We start from the raw sequence: 13,961 nt of genomic DNA, 5'->3' as shown, positions 1-13,961 counted from the left end.
GGATGTTGCTTCTCTGACTGGGTGCAATGCATCAAGGTCCTCTAAACTGTGGTGAAGAATTGTGGGCCTATCTTCCCTGTGGGCTAATTTACTAGTGAATGAGGAAATGGAGGGAGTAAGTATTCAAAGTACTGCTGATGACCTGGCCATGGTAGAGGAAAATTTGACAGTATATATATAAACAAAGATGATGAGACTTACCACATACACATATCCATCCGCATATACACAGACACAAGCAGACATTTGTAAAGGCAAAGAGTTTCTCCCTTTACAAATGTCTGCTTGTGTCTGTGTATATGTGGATGGGTGTGTGTGTGTGTATGTGTGTGTGTGTGTGTGTGTGTGTGTGTGTGTGTGTGTGTGGCGCGCGCGCGAGTGTATACCTGTCCTTTTTTCTCCCTAAGGTAAGTCTGTCCGCTCTCAGGATTGGAATGACTCCTTACCCTCTCCCTTAAAACCCACATCCTTTCGTCTTTCCCTCTCCATCCCTCTTTCCTGACGAAGCAACCGTTTGTTGCGAAAGCTTGAATTTTGTGTGTATGTTTATGTTTGTTTGTGTGTCTATCGACCTGCCAGTGCTTTTGTTTGGTAAGTCTCATCATCTTTGTTTTATATATATATATATATATATATATATATATATATATATATATATATATATATATATATATATATACTGTCAAATTTTCCTCTACCATGGCCAGGTCATCAGCAGTACTTTGAATACTTACTCCCTCCATTTCCTCATTCACTAGTAAATTAGCCCACAGGGAAGATAGGCCCACAATTCTTCACCACAGTTTAGAGGACCTTGATGCATTGCACCCAGTCAGAGAAGCAACATCCTTCTATGATATCTACTAATGGCAGAGCTCGTCTTAGGAAAACCTCTCCCTAGAAATCTACTGGACAGCAACCTGGCACCAGCCAGTGAATGAAAGGGAAACAGACTGTAGGTCCCTGGGTTGCCCACTCCTTTTCAGTTTCTACGCTCACAGACACTCTAAAGTAGCTATTGAGAGAAAGAAGAAATCTGGGCAGAGGGCTGCTCATGTGACCCCAGAGACACCAGTTTCCCCATGCCATTATACTCAGAACTTCTGTTGTTCCACCCTCACTGGTGGCAGACAGTGACTGTGGTGTGTGATCTACTGTCTTGGCTCCTTCATGCGTAACCAGGATTCCATTAACTTGATAATTCAGTGGAAATGGTATAGATATTACTGTCACCTGTAGAACTGCAACAACTTATGTCATCCTATTCTGCAATCTGTGTTGCTCTCCAAGAAATGCAGTTCACTGATGGCCATTATTCAATCCTTTAAGTTTACCATGCCATCTTCCAGAACCATACGAACCCTTAGAGGGCTTCTAGAGGGGTCCATACATCGGTTTCCAAAAATGTCATCATTGAATGGATTCCCCTGCACACCACATTGGAAGCAGTAGTGGTGAGGGTGTGAACGACCCAAGTGATTACCATTTGAAATGTATGTTACCCATAGGCAGGGCATTTATGTACCTTGAGATGGTCACTGTAACAGAGTAACTCTCCCCTCTCCCCTTTTATCCTATTGGGAGATTTCATTGCACACCATCCCGCTGTGTAGGAGAACTCCTCAGCCAACTTCTCTCTGATCTTGATCTGTGTTTTTTCAATGATTTCACCACAACCCACTTTGTTGCCATCCGTAGCAGCTTTTCAGATATTGATCTTAAGGTATCTTCCCCTAATCTTATGGCTTATAGCAATCGCTTTCTGTTGATCCTGTCATTTCCTTGTCACTACCCAATAGACCAACTGCCATGATGCACTTGCCTAAGGCCCAGTTGACAGTTGTGTACCTCTGCCATCATATTTGTCCCCACGTCCATCGGACTGTAAACATGAGGTTTTCAGAGATGAATCCCCATAATCATCAGCGCTGCTTGAACTTGCTTGAACTGCAGTCCTCCTTTTCAAAGGTCCCGTCAACAGTGGCTGGTACCATGTTGGACCAAACCATTGCAGTATCTATTCAGGACTGTCAAAGTGCCCTGCAGCATCTCACAGGACATCCTTCGCAGACCACCCTCATCTCAAGCAGTTCCGTCCATAGTCTCACTACCTAATTGAAAGCAGTGGGTGGGAATTCAGGGAGCACATCATCATCTCCTTGGGAACATGTGCCTCTTTTTCCCAGGAACTGGCCAAGCTCCATAGTCCACTGGGCCACCAACTGCACTGGGTCTCCTCCTTCACAGTGGTGTTTCCACCTATGCTTTGGTTCTTTCGAAACACCTTGCAACCACTTAATGGCAGCATCAACATTCTCTTCTTACCCATTTACCTCCTGAATGCTTAAAAGAAAAGTTAAAGATATTTCTGTATCCTTTACTATCCATAATCCTGACTTAAATAACAAACATTTCACTGAATGGGAACTGCTTCAGGCTCTTGATTCATCTCATGATTTGGCCCCAGGCCCTGATTCGATTCATAATCAGATGATTCACCTACTCAGGGTCTTCAACCATATTTCACTTGAACGTGTTTTCCCTTTACATTGGAGAGATAGTGTCATCGCAATCCTGAAGCTAGACAAAAACCCAACATCCATCGACAGCTACATATGACATCTGTCCAAAAAATTCCAGAACTTCGTCCATAAAATTTTCCTACGTTAACCTTTTACTTATTTTGCATGGTCTTCTTCGAAATACTCTCCACTACAATTGATACATCGCTCCCAATGCCATTTCTATTTCCAGAAGCAATCTTGGTATGCCTCTTGCTGGGTCACATGAAGCCCCGTCTGGAAATTTTCTTTTTATCTCCTATATTGTTGTAAATCTTAATCCTTTCAATTGGGTTTTCAACTTGGGGAACAAAAAAAAAGTCAATAGGGGATAGGTCTGGAGGGTACGGAGGATGAGTCAGCACAGTGATTTCATTTTTTGTGCAGTAGCTATGCACCAACAGAGATGGATGTGCAGATGCATTATGGTGATGCAAGAGCCATGAATTGTCTTGCCCTATTTCAGGCCATTCCCATCTCACATTTTCTTGCTAGCATCGCAACATGTCCTGATTAACAGTTTGTCCTTGTGACATGAAGTCATGATGGACTAATCCTTCAAAGTCAAAGAAACCATGTCAGCATATCTTTATTTGACCTGACCTGATGAGCTTTCTTTGGTCTTGGAGAAACTTCCCTGACACATTGTGAAGATTAAATCTCGGTCTCAACATCATATCTGTAGACCCACGTCTCATCACCAGTTATGATTCTCTTGAAGAATATCTCATTCTCATTTGCGCGATCCAAAAGCCGTTCACAGATTGTGAGGCATAGGTCTTTCTGGTCTTCACTTGTGAACTGTGGGATGAACTTGGCAGCAACACAATGCATTCCAAGATGCTGTGTCAGGATTTTGTGACATGATTCAACTGACATGTTACATTCTTCTGCAATCTCTTGGACAGTCTTCTATTAGCATGTGCAATTTCAGTGACGTTCCTGACGTGAGCGTTGTCTGTTGACATTCAAGGGCATCCTAAATGAGTGTCACCGGTAACTTTTTAAACTGTGTGAACCATTCGAAACTCCGAGTACAGCTTAATCACTCGTCACCATAGGCTTCCTGTATCATTTGGTGTCTCTGCAAAGGTGTTTTTTTTTTTTTTTTTTTTTTTTTTTTTTTTTTTTTTTTTTTTTTTTTTTTTTACACAAAATTTAATCCAGGTGCGCTGCTCCTCTAACTCTGCCATCTCAAAATTTGCAAACTATGCAACACAATCTTCTACTCAATACAGCACTGAACAATAACTAATAGACATACAACAATGAAGCTTTTGGCAGTTACACACAATGAAAGGGTGCCAACCGCATTTCACTCCAACACACCATTGGTGCAAAATTACGAATGTTCCAGAATTTTTTGAACAGGCCTAGTACTTACTAGCTTCACTAACTGACCATAAAAATTGCGTGAAAGGTTGGTAGTCCAACTATAATGTTGGTTTCTCGAATCGTGGGGCATTTTCTCCCCCTGTCAGTATGTTTTCTGGGAGGGATGCTCTGCAATGCTTAGGTTGAAAACCAATACAACAGGCATTTTTCCAAACAGCGACATTTCATTGCCATGTTTTTAAGATGTGTAAGGCATGCAGCACCACTTGGCACCATCACATTTTACATACCCTTCTTGAGTGTGTCTTTCAAGGCTCCCTACCACTTTTTATTCGTCGGATTTTAAAGTTTAGGCAGACAAGACCATACTTTTTTTACTGAGAGACAAGAGAAAATACATAATACAGTAGGAATAATATTGTAAGTGAGGAAATCGTTAGAGAATTCTATATTCTGAGACCCACAGTGTCAAGAGTGTGCTGAGAATTGCAAATTTCAGGAATTGCCTTTCACCGCAGACAACGCAGTAGCCAATGATCTTCACTTAATGACTGAGAGTAATGGTGTTTGCCTAGAGTTGTCATTACTAACACACAAACAACACTGTGTGAATAACCACAAAAATCAATGTAGGACGTACGACAAATGTATCCATCACAGCTCTCCTGCGAACGTTTGTAGCTTCTGTAAAGTTTGGAGGGTAGGAGATGAGGTACTGGTAGAAGTAAAGCTGTGAGGATGGGGTGCGATTTGTGCTTGGGTAGTTCAGTTGGTAGAACACTTGCCCACGAAAGGCAAAGGTCCCGAGTTCGAGTCTTGGTCCGGCACAGTTTTAATCTGCCAGGAAGTTTCATATCAGCGCACACTCCGCTGCAGAGTGAGACTCTCATTCTGTATAAGATAATACGTTTTTGGGTTTTGTGAGGTGCACAATTTTACATTTCTGAACAAAGCAATTTGCTAGTATTTGCATCACTTTCATACATATCAAGATCTAACTGGATATTTGTGCAGATTTTTTCCAGGTAGTACTAAAGTGTAAGTAATTGCATAAAATTCGTAACATGTGACTTCCATTTCAATTCTTATCATTATAAAAACTTCAAAATTTAGAATATTCTGTTTCAGTTCTTTATTTGCCCATGTGCATTATTTCTAAAAGTGTGACCAGGTCTTGTGCAGTATGGAAATGCTTGGCTTGGTTCTTTCCAAGTTCAGTGACAGCCTGTTTACAGAGCACCAAGTTATTAACTTTCAAGAAAAATGTCTTTATATTTTCAAGTATTGAAGTTCTTCCACTAGGCTTGATGATAACACTTGCATTACCACCAGAGAGAACTATTTGTACTTCTTTGATATACAATCTCTTCTTTGATATATATACAACAACAGATCAATAAGAACAAGTGTGTACCCAGTATTGGTCCCTGTGGTATCTGTGTCATGATTATACAGATATCTCAAGATGCTGTTTTGTCGTGTATGCTCTCTGGGTTCCCTGATGTGACACTGTATTCAGTTAGCTAGATAATATGAAAACTAATTACAACAAGATTTTTGACACCATAAAATTTTAGGTTCTCTGGAGAATGTCACAGAAAATACCAATTGACAATATTTTGTAATTTAAATTTTGTGTAATCTGATTAATGAATTAAAAAACAGTATGTTCTGTGAAGCGACTCTTTCGAAATTCAAATTTAGACGAAGTAAAGGATGAATCAAAATGGACTTTACAACTTTGGAATGATATAGAAATTTATTGAAATTACTTACAAAATGGGTCATTTTGTAGCAAATGTTTGATTCACCACATGGTGCATCAGTACCCCATTCTGCCACCAGGAGCATCAGCATAGAGCACAGTTAAAAAGGCCACTTCCAGTGGTGCGGAGGGTGCTCACTGTGTGATTTGGTTTCATGAAACAAGTTCTGCAACAGCTGTTCAGCATAAATTTCACACTGAATATGCTAAAGAACGTCCAGGCACGCCTACAATATAATCTTGGCACAAGAACTTCATTGAGACAGGTTGTCCACTGCAACATGAGAAATCACCATGCCACCCACATGTTGATGATTATGTCGAACAGTTTAGGGAGAGCCAACATGACATGTGTCTTGCAACTGGCATTCCACAAAAGACTGTTTGGCGATTACTGTGTAGATGTTTACACTTGAAACCATACAGATTCACAATGGCACAGAACGTTAGTGATGCTGATAAGGTTGCTTTTGGGGAATTGTGAGTGGAAGTGTTGCACCGGATAGAGGATGGCGTGACATTCATGAATACTATGATCTTCGGCAAGGAGTCAACATTTTATATCAGCAGAATGGTGAACAACTCCAGTCGCAAAATATAAGGCAATGAAAGTGTTGTGACTCGCCGATTATTCAAAGTGCCGCCGCGCAATTACGCACGTCCTCTACGTGCGGCGCTGTCTGCCAGCCACGCAGCAGCTGCGCCACCTAAGCGGCCAGCCGAGCAGCGGCCACTAGACTGAGACTCAGTGTTTAATGGAATGCCGACTTGTACACAGGTCAACTTACTCAGTGACTTATATGTGTTGTTGTCCGAAATATGTGTTAAATTGGAAGATATAAAAATTGGCGACGAGGATGGGATTTTTCCTTTTCACCGTTGACTCACAGGGTTCCATGGCTACTGTCGAGCAGCTCTTGCAAAGTCTCCGCGATCAGCAAACGCTTCTAACAGCGGCGATTCGCGATTTCGTCGCGGCATCAAATACGGGGCGTTTCTCGTCGTTGGCTGTACCTCCTTTTCCACCTTACGACGAGACGGCGGAAGACTGGTCTGATTATGAAAAACGTCTTCGACAGCACTTCTTGGCATTTCATGTCACGGACGAACAACCATGTAAGTCTCTGTTCCTTTCCTGGATTTCACCTCAAATGTATCGGTTGTTGTCGCAATTGGCTCCTTTGAAGGATCCTGCGTCTTTGTCCTTTGCTGAAATGTGCTCCCTTCTGTCTGTCTATTTTCAAAAGCAAACGCATGTGGTAGCCTCTCGTGTTGCCTTTTATCGTTGTCAAAAACAACCAAATCAGTCCTATTGCGCTTGGGCTGCTGAACTTCACGGCCGCGGGTGCCTTCACTTGGCCGGTTCACCGCCGACGACCTCGTCTGGGTGTGGGGATATGGCAGGCGGCCAAAATGGAGCCCGGGCCGCATCTTACGACACCGTGGCAGACGCCTGTATGAAATCCAGACGGACACGGCCGTTGCAGTGCGTCATTCGGACCAGCTTCGGCCTCGGGTGCCAGCAACGCCTGTTCCGAATGCCGCCACACCACCTTTGGCTCTACCTGATGCTCGGGATCTTGGCATCTCTCGATACTCACAACGCAGCCCTCTCACCGTCATCGCGATGCCAGCACCAGAACGGACGCCACCAGGAGACGTGCCCATGCAGGAACCGGAGGACCGTCCTCTGTCAGAGTACATCTACTCGCCTCCTCCTCCAACAGACGCCGACACATCGCCCATGTCTCCTGTCATATCAACTGGACTTGCCGCAACGGGCAGATTGGTGCAGGGGGCCCCAGCAGATTCAACCCCTACGTCTCCTGTCATCTCAACCCGTTATCATCGGGGACACTTCCGTCCGTACGGGAAGCCTCCTCCTCGAGACTTTACGGCGAGTCAAACAACGCCTATGGACGTTAGCCATCTCCAGGACACCTCCATCAAGACCAGTGCAACAATTTCAAAGGGGGGAAAAGTGTTGTGACTTGCCGATTATTCAAAGTGCCGCCGCGCAATTACGCACGCCCTCTACGTGCGGCGCTGTCTGCCAGCCACGCAGCAGCTGCGCCACCTAAGCGGCCAGCCGAGCAGCGGCCGCTAGACTGAGACTCAGTGTTTAATGGAATGCTGACTTGTACACAGGTCAACTTACTCAGTGACTTATATGTGTTGTTGTCCGAAATATGTGTTAAATTGGAAGATATAAAAGAAAGTCCACATGCCACCCTGGAACACATTCTTGACAGCTCCGAAGTTAATGTGTTTCGTGCCTCTCTCCATTATAATTTTCTGTACATTAATTTTCTTATACTGAAAACCGAGAACTGTGACATTCATTAAAAAAGAAGTCTGTGCCTCATGAAGAGTTATGCACAGTTTTTTAGTTGGATGTTCTTTTCTCTCATAATAGTGTCATCTTGAAAGGAGTCAAAGTTTCTTAGTCATGGTTCTGTCCTCTTTTTACTGGGTGTTCGCAGTTGGGATGAACTAGGCTCATCCCCTTCTGCAGAGTATTTCTCCTTACTACAAACTTTGACAACAGTATTTTTATGTACCTACAAAGTGTCTGCAGTTCTTTCAGCTACCTTTTTTAGAGGCAATAAAGTTGCACCATTGTCTCTTGCCTTCTTGAAATATTCGTACACTGAGCCCACAGACTCATGTGGATAGACAGTTGCTTACAATGCCTAAATCCACTTGTATAGGGTTCAAGTAGTAAGAGATGTTGCTGTTGGAAGACATATACTGTTTCTAAACACAGTGGAAACAATACATTCTAGCACAGTCCTCTTGTGTTTTTGATCTCAGGTTTCTCCTCAGCTTATGCATGCAGCAGTGAGTTGGAAGTGATAAATGACACATTCCATTAACTGCTTCCTAATATGTATCAATTTTCCAAATAAATTAGTTCTGGATAGAAAGCCACCATAGCAGATTATTTTTCAGTGTGTACGAATGCATGTGTTATAATAGTATTTTACCACTGGTTTAACTGAGCGTAGCACAATAACGATTGTTGTGTACTGATGCGGCTATCCTCAGAAGTTCAGACCGTGTTAGAAAATAACTGGTCCTTTGATGGATTGAAGAATGCAAATCTTTGTTGGGGGGGGGGGGGGGGGGGGGATACGTGTGCATAACTGCAAAGGTTTAAATGCAATCCATCACTTAGTGCCGTTCATATTGCGAGCACTAAAGATGTCTGCGCCATCCAGGACAATAATTTGAGATCACAGCTAGAGTCCCTGAGTCACATTAATCATTTTACATCGACCCCAAAAGTCGAGGAGTTAATAAGTGGATCTCTAAGAAAATAGTTCACATCTTGATTGACATACTTAGAAAGATAACAGAATAATTTTGAGTGAGCGGGGATATCGCAGGGGGATTGATAACAACTACCTATTCCCCTTTCATATTCACTAATATTGATTGTGACATTATTGTGGGAAAGATGGTAGGTGTTGATAATGAAGAGGGGGTGATATAAATGTGTTGTAAGTATTTCAATATACAATAAACATATACTTCAGTTTTATTACGTAACTGAATTGTGTTTGCATAATTCTTCAAAAAGTGCTTCACAAATTGCAAATTACTTGAGATACAGCTGACTCTGAAATATACAACAAATATGCAAGGCTTTGGAAGCTGTTGGCTAAAACTGACGACTAGCAGCAAATCTTTGCTTCAGAAGAATTGTGAAAGTTGACTTTTTTTAACAAATGGCTTTATAATATTCATCGGACTTTTAAAATCAGACATCCTAGCTAGGTTACACAAAGGAAAGCTGCCTTTCAAATTCAGCTCTCACAGCATATAATTTCCACCATGTAATCTATAGTATGGTGTTGCCCATCATGACAACATCAGCTTTGCAATTGTCTGCTTATACTGTCAAGCGCAACTAATGCAGCACCACATGTTATTAATTCGTACTCTTCATTGGACATAATGTTGCTCTTAATGCAGTTTTTTTTCGAGCTGTGTAATGAAATTAAATGGCCGTATAGCTTTATTGGCGGGTTTTCAGCCCCCTAGTGTAAGTCTTTTTATTTGATGCCTTTTTGGCAACTTTCACATCGATGACAACAATAACAGTGCAACCCCTGTACTCTATTCATCATAAGAATAAACCTGATGTAAACATTACGCCATGTATTCTCCTGCGTTTTCTTGAATCTCATTTAATTACGTTTCACATGGAGTGGAAGCCAAGCTGTGACCAGTACAGTCAGGTACAATCATAACGATACGTTTTATTCTGTATTACAAGCACACAGTCTGAGCGATAATGCGGGACATCAGCTTTACCGGCGCATTAAACTTGGACAGCACTGGCCAGTCAGCTGTCCAACTAACCTGCAATGATGTGAGCAGTTGCAGTTCAGACGTTAAAGGTGATGAGCAGAGAAACAATATAGCTTCGAATGTCACTTAATTTTTAAAGAGAATGAAATAATATTCTAAGACATTCCAGCACTACCGTGCGGCTCTTTGGTGACCAGACAGAAAGCATAAAATGCACTCGTTTTCACCTGACGTAGTATTCTAACGATAAAAAAGAGTGATGAAAATTTATAACTTATAGTGTAATTTTTCTGAGCGAGCTGTGTGTAATGCAAAAGTATACTGCAGGTAATTCACCGTACTGTTAAATACTGAAGCCACTGAAGGTATTAATTACAGTCAGTTGTATAGTAATCTCTTAGCTCCTTCCTTATCCGACATTTCAGTTCCGGAAGTGTCACCTACTACGTTGATAACAAGCCTATCAACAACAGAATCTGTGAAGCCAACCAGGTGCCGCATTTTCTCTTCTTATTTTATGATGAGCCATTCTATATCCCTCCAGCGAAAAAACTGCGTGTGTTAGTTGCAATACACCTGGCAGCTTAACAGTCTTGTTACTTCTCAGGCCAAATCCCGCTACTTGGCTCCGGATCAGTTCTGTTGGGTTCATATTGTAATGGTACAATAGCAAATGTAAAAATACAGCATTTGTATGATGTGCTCATTCCTGTGAAAATCATTGTTTTTCATGTTTCTATGATACTTATGTACCTCTGTAGTATAAAACAGTGGACATAGTCAAAGTAAAGAGTATTTGGTTTTTCTTTTTTGCCTTGAAAAATTAAATTGTTATGTTTTCTTAATTTAATCAATTTTTATGAACATTCTTTCATAAAACATCGATAATTTAGAATTTGTATTTGAAATGAAAACAGGAATTTTGAGTCCTTTTTTGCAAAAGGCAGTATTTTGTGTCAAATTCAGTGTACAGTAATTTTTTGTCAGATTTGGTGGATGTTTTTCTAAATTCAGCATTGGTTTTTTTTTTCCAAATTTGGTGTTGCTTTTTCATAAATTTGGTGTTGCTTCTTGCCCAGTTTGGAGCTTTTTTGGCAAATTCAGTGTCTTTTTCCCACATTTGGTGTTATTTTTTGCCAAATTCAGTGTCTTTTTCCAACATTTGTTGTTATTTTTTGCCAAATTTGTTGTTATTTTTGTACCAAATTTTGTGTTATTTTTGGTGGTTTGGACAATTTTTGTCAAATTCAGTGTTTTATATCAAATTCTGTTTTTTTTTCTTTTTTCAAAATTTGGAACTTTTTTCCCAATTCACTGTTAATTTTTGACAAAATTTGGTGTTAATTTTTGACAAAATTTGGTGTTAATTTTTGACAAATTCAGAGTTATTTTCTGCCAAATTCTATTTTTTTGCCAGATTTTCTCAGATTTATAATATTTTTCTACAACAAAGCTATAATATTCATGATATCACTTAAAAATTGCTGATTTTGCATTATATATCTCAAAACTGCTAATTTTGCATTATTTTCCACATTATTGTCTCCACGAAATTTTCCCCTCTATCAGTGAGTTGTTAGCCATTGAAACAATGAAAAACTTAGATGTAAGAAGTAGTGACACTAAACTGTAATACACAATAAAATGTGAAGTATGTGTGTTTAAATGCACATGCAGATTTCAAGAAGAGGTTATTCTGAACTGTACAAGTCCAAAAGTGCCGAAAATGAGGTAAATACACAGACATATGGAGTAAAACAAGGGCTGCACAAATATAGCAGTATGTAAGCCTAATTCCCAATTCAGTGAGAGAAAAATATTTGTGACACTTGAGATGGTTTCATGAAGTCAGACTCTGTGCAGAGCATAGTGAGTAATGTCCTATCACTGGTGACTTAATGTTCTTTCCACTGTTTTGGATAAAACACTCAGCTGGGAATATTGTATTATGTGCTTTCTTTTTGGACTTACTACGTTATACCCTCGCCAAAGTCATAGTGGTCGTGTAAATAGTACCTCACAATGTATAATAGGAGTGGCTCTGACTGTGGTGGGATGATACTTATGAGTCATGATTTTCAACATATTTGTTGACACTGGATGATTTGTGGACATAGTTACAAAAAAGTACAGTTCAAATGGAAATGGAGAATCTATCATTTGGAAAGAAATATAATACCCAAATAAATAAGAGGATGTCCTAAAGTTTCTAGTTAAAATTCCTGCGTATGAAAGTCACTATTGTAGAAGAGATTTTGTAGAAAAAGTTTTTATCATCTCACCTGATGACAGCAGTGTTGTGTGAAGAAAATATTAAAGAATTTTACAACAATACTATTTGGTTGTCCCACTGGTGCATGCCAAGGAGTGGTGGATTCTATGACAGAGAGCAAACTAATAAGATACACAGTTAGTGTTTCATAAACTTCATTCACTTAAATTGAATTCAAATGCAAGTCCAGAAAATATATATATATATATATATATATATATATATATATATATATATATATATATATATATATATATATGAGAGAGAGAGAGAGAGAGAGAGGGGGGGGGGGGGGGGACATTCCACGTGGGAAAAATATACCTAAAAACAAAGATGATGAGACTTACCAAACAAAAGCGCTGGCAGGTCGATAGACACACAAACAAACACAAACATACACACAAAATTCAAGTTTTCGCAACCAACGGTTGCCTCATCAGGAAAGAGGGAAGGAGAGGGAAAGACAAAAGGATTTGGGTTTCAAGGGAGAGGGTAAGGAGTCATTCCAATCCCGGGAGCGGAAAGACTTACCTTAGGGGGAAAAAGGACAGGTACACACTCTCGCGCGCGCGCGCACACACACACACACACACACACACACACACACACACATATCCATCCGCATATACACAGACACAAGCAGACATTTATATTTTAAGTCCATGAGCTAAGAGGAGGAGGACGAGGTCATTAGAGATGGAGCATAAGCTCGAATTAGCGAAAGATGGGGAAGGAAACCGGCTGTGCCCTTTCGAAGGAAGCATCCCAGCATTTGCCTGAAACGATTTGGGGAAACCACAGAAAATCTAAATCAGGATGGCCAGGGACAGGTGTCCACCATCGTCCTCCCGAATGCAAGTCCAGTGTGCTAACCACTGTGCCACCTGGCTCGGTCATGAGATAGGCAGAGTCCAATATCCACAATTGCTATAGAGGTGAAGTGGCAATGCTTAGACTAGACAGACGGAACTGAACTAAAGACAGACAGACTAGACTAGAGACAGACTGGTTGATGCAGTAAGTTGGATCCATGATGGCGCTGGCCATACGGGTTGAGGAATGTGTGTTTCAGACCCAGCCGCAGGTTAGCAGTGCAATCACATGGTCACTGCCAGCTTCTAAATGTGGACTGGCGCTGCGTGTTATAAACAGTGCACAATACCACAGATACCATTCCTGTATCTTTCAGACTCTTCTGTGATAAATTCCACAAGATGAAACTGACTATCAAGAAACCTAACTTTGATACATATGACACTTGTGACAAGATTGAATTGCATGTTAAACTTTCCTCTGACAGTGACAGAGGTGCATCAAAGAAAGAAATTTAAAAGTATCAAAAACTTGAATATATTGCTTTCCATTTGAAGAGGAAAGATAAGAACCAGTAAAAAGATGATGCATAAAGAAAGATAAAAATGTTTAATGTACATCAGTGTCTAGGAACACCTCTTACACAGAATTCACTGGCTTTCTGCAAGTGTCAGCTGTGCACTTAGAATCTCACTGTCTATAACTGTGTTGACGGACAAACATTCTACATTCTATGGAATGAAAACTTGGCAGTAAGGGGAACAAATGAGATAAAATCTTGTTTGTTTCAGTACACCACAAAGAAACTGAAATCTGACGTAAATGCTGTTAGCATGCTCTTGAATGTCTGTGGGGGACAAAACAAGAACCCTGGTGTTGTTGTTATATGCATGGTGGC

At 40.7% G+C, this 13,961-nt stretch overlaps 1 protein-coding gene across 2 annotated transcripts in view; it reads left to right on the top strand.

Annotated features, from left to right (window-relative positions):
• Positions 1 to 13,961, top strand: part of LOC126183523 (polycomb protein Scm) — a 194,474-nt gene that overhangs the window by 136,435 nt on the left and 44,078 nt on the right. The gene's annotated exons all lie outside the window — the stretch shown is intronic.

The sequence above is a fragment of the Schistocerca cancellata genome, chromosome 4 (assembly GCF_023864275.1).
Source record: "Schistocerca cancellata isolate TAMUIC-IGC-003103 chromosome 4, iqSchCanc2.1, whole genome shotgun sequence".
In the NCBI taxonomy this organism is placed as follows: domain Eukaryota; kingdom Metazoa; phylum Arthropoda; class Insecta; order Orthoptera; family Acrididae; genus Schistocerca; species Schistocerca cancellata.
The sequence above is the reverse complement of the archived record's forward strand: the minus strand, read 5'-3'. Positions and strand labels throughout refer to the sequence as shown.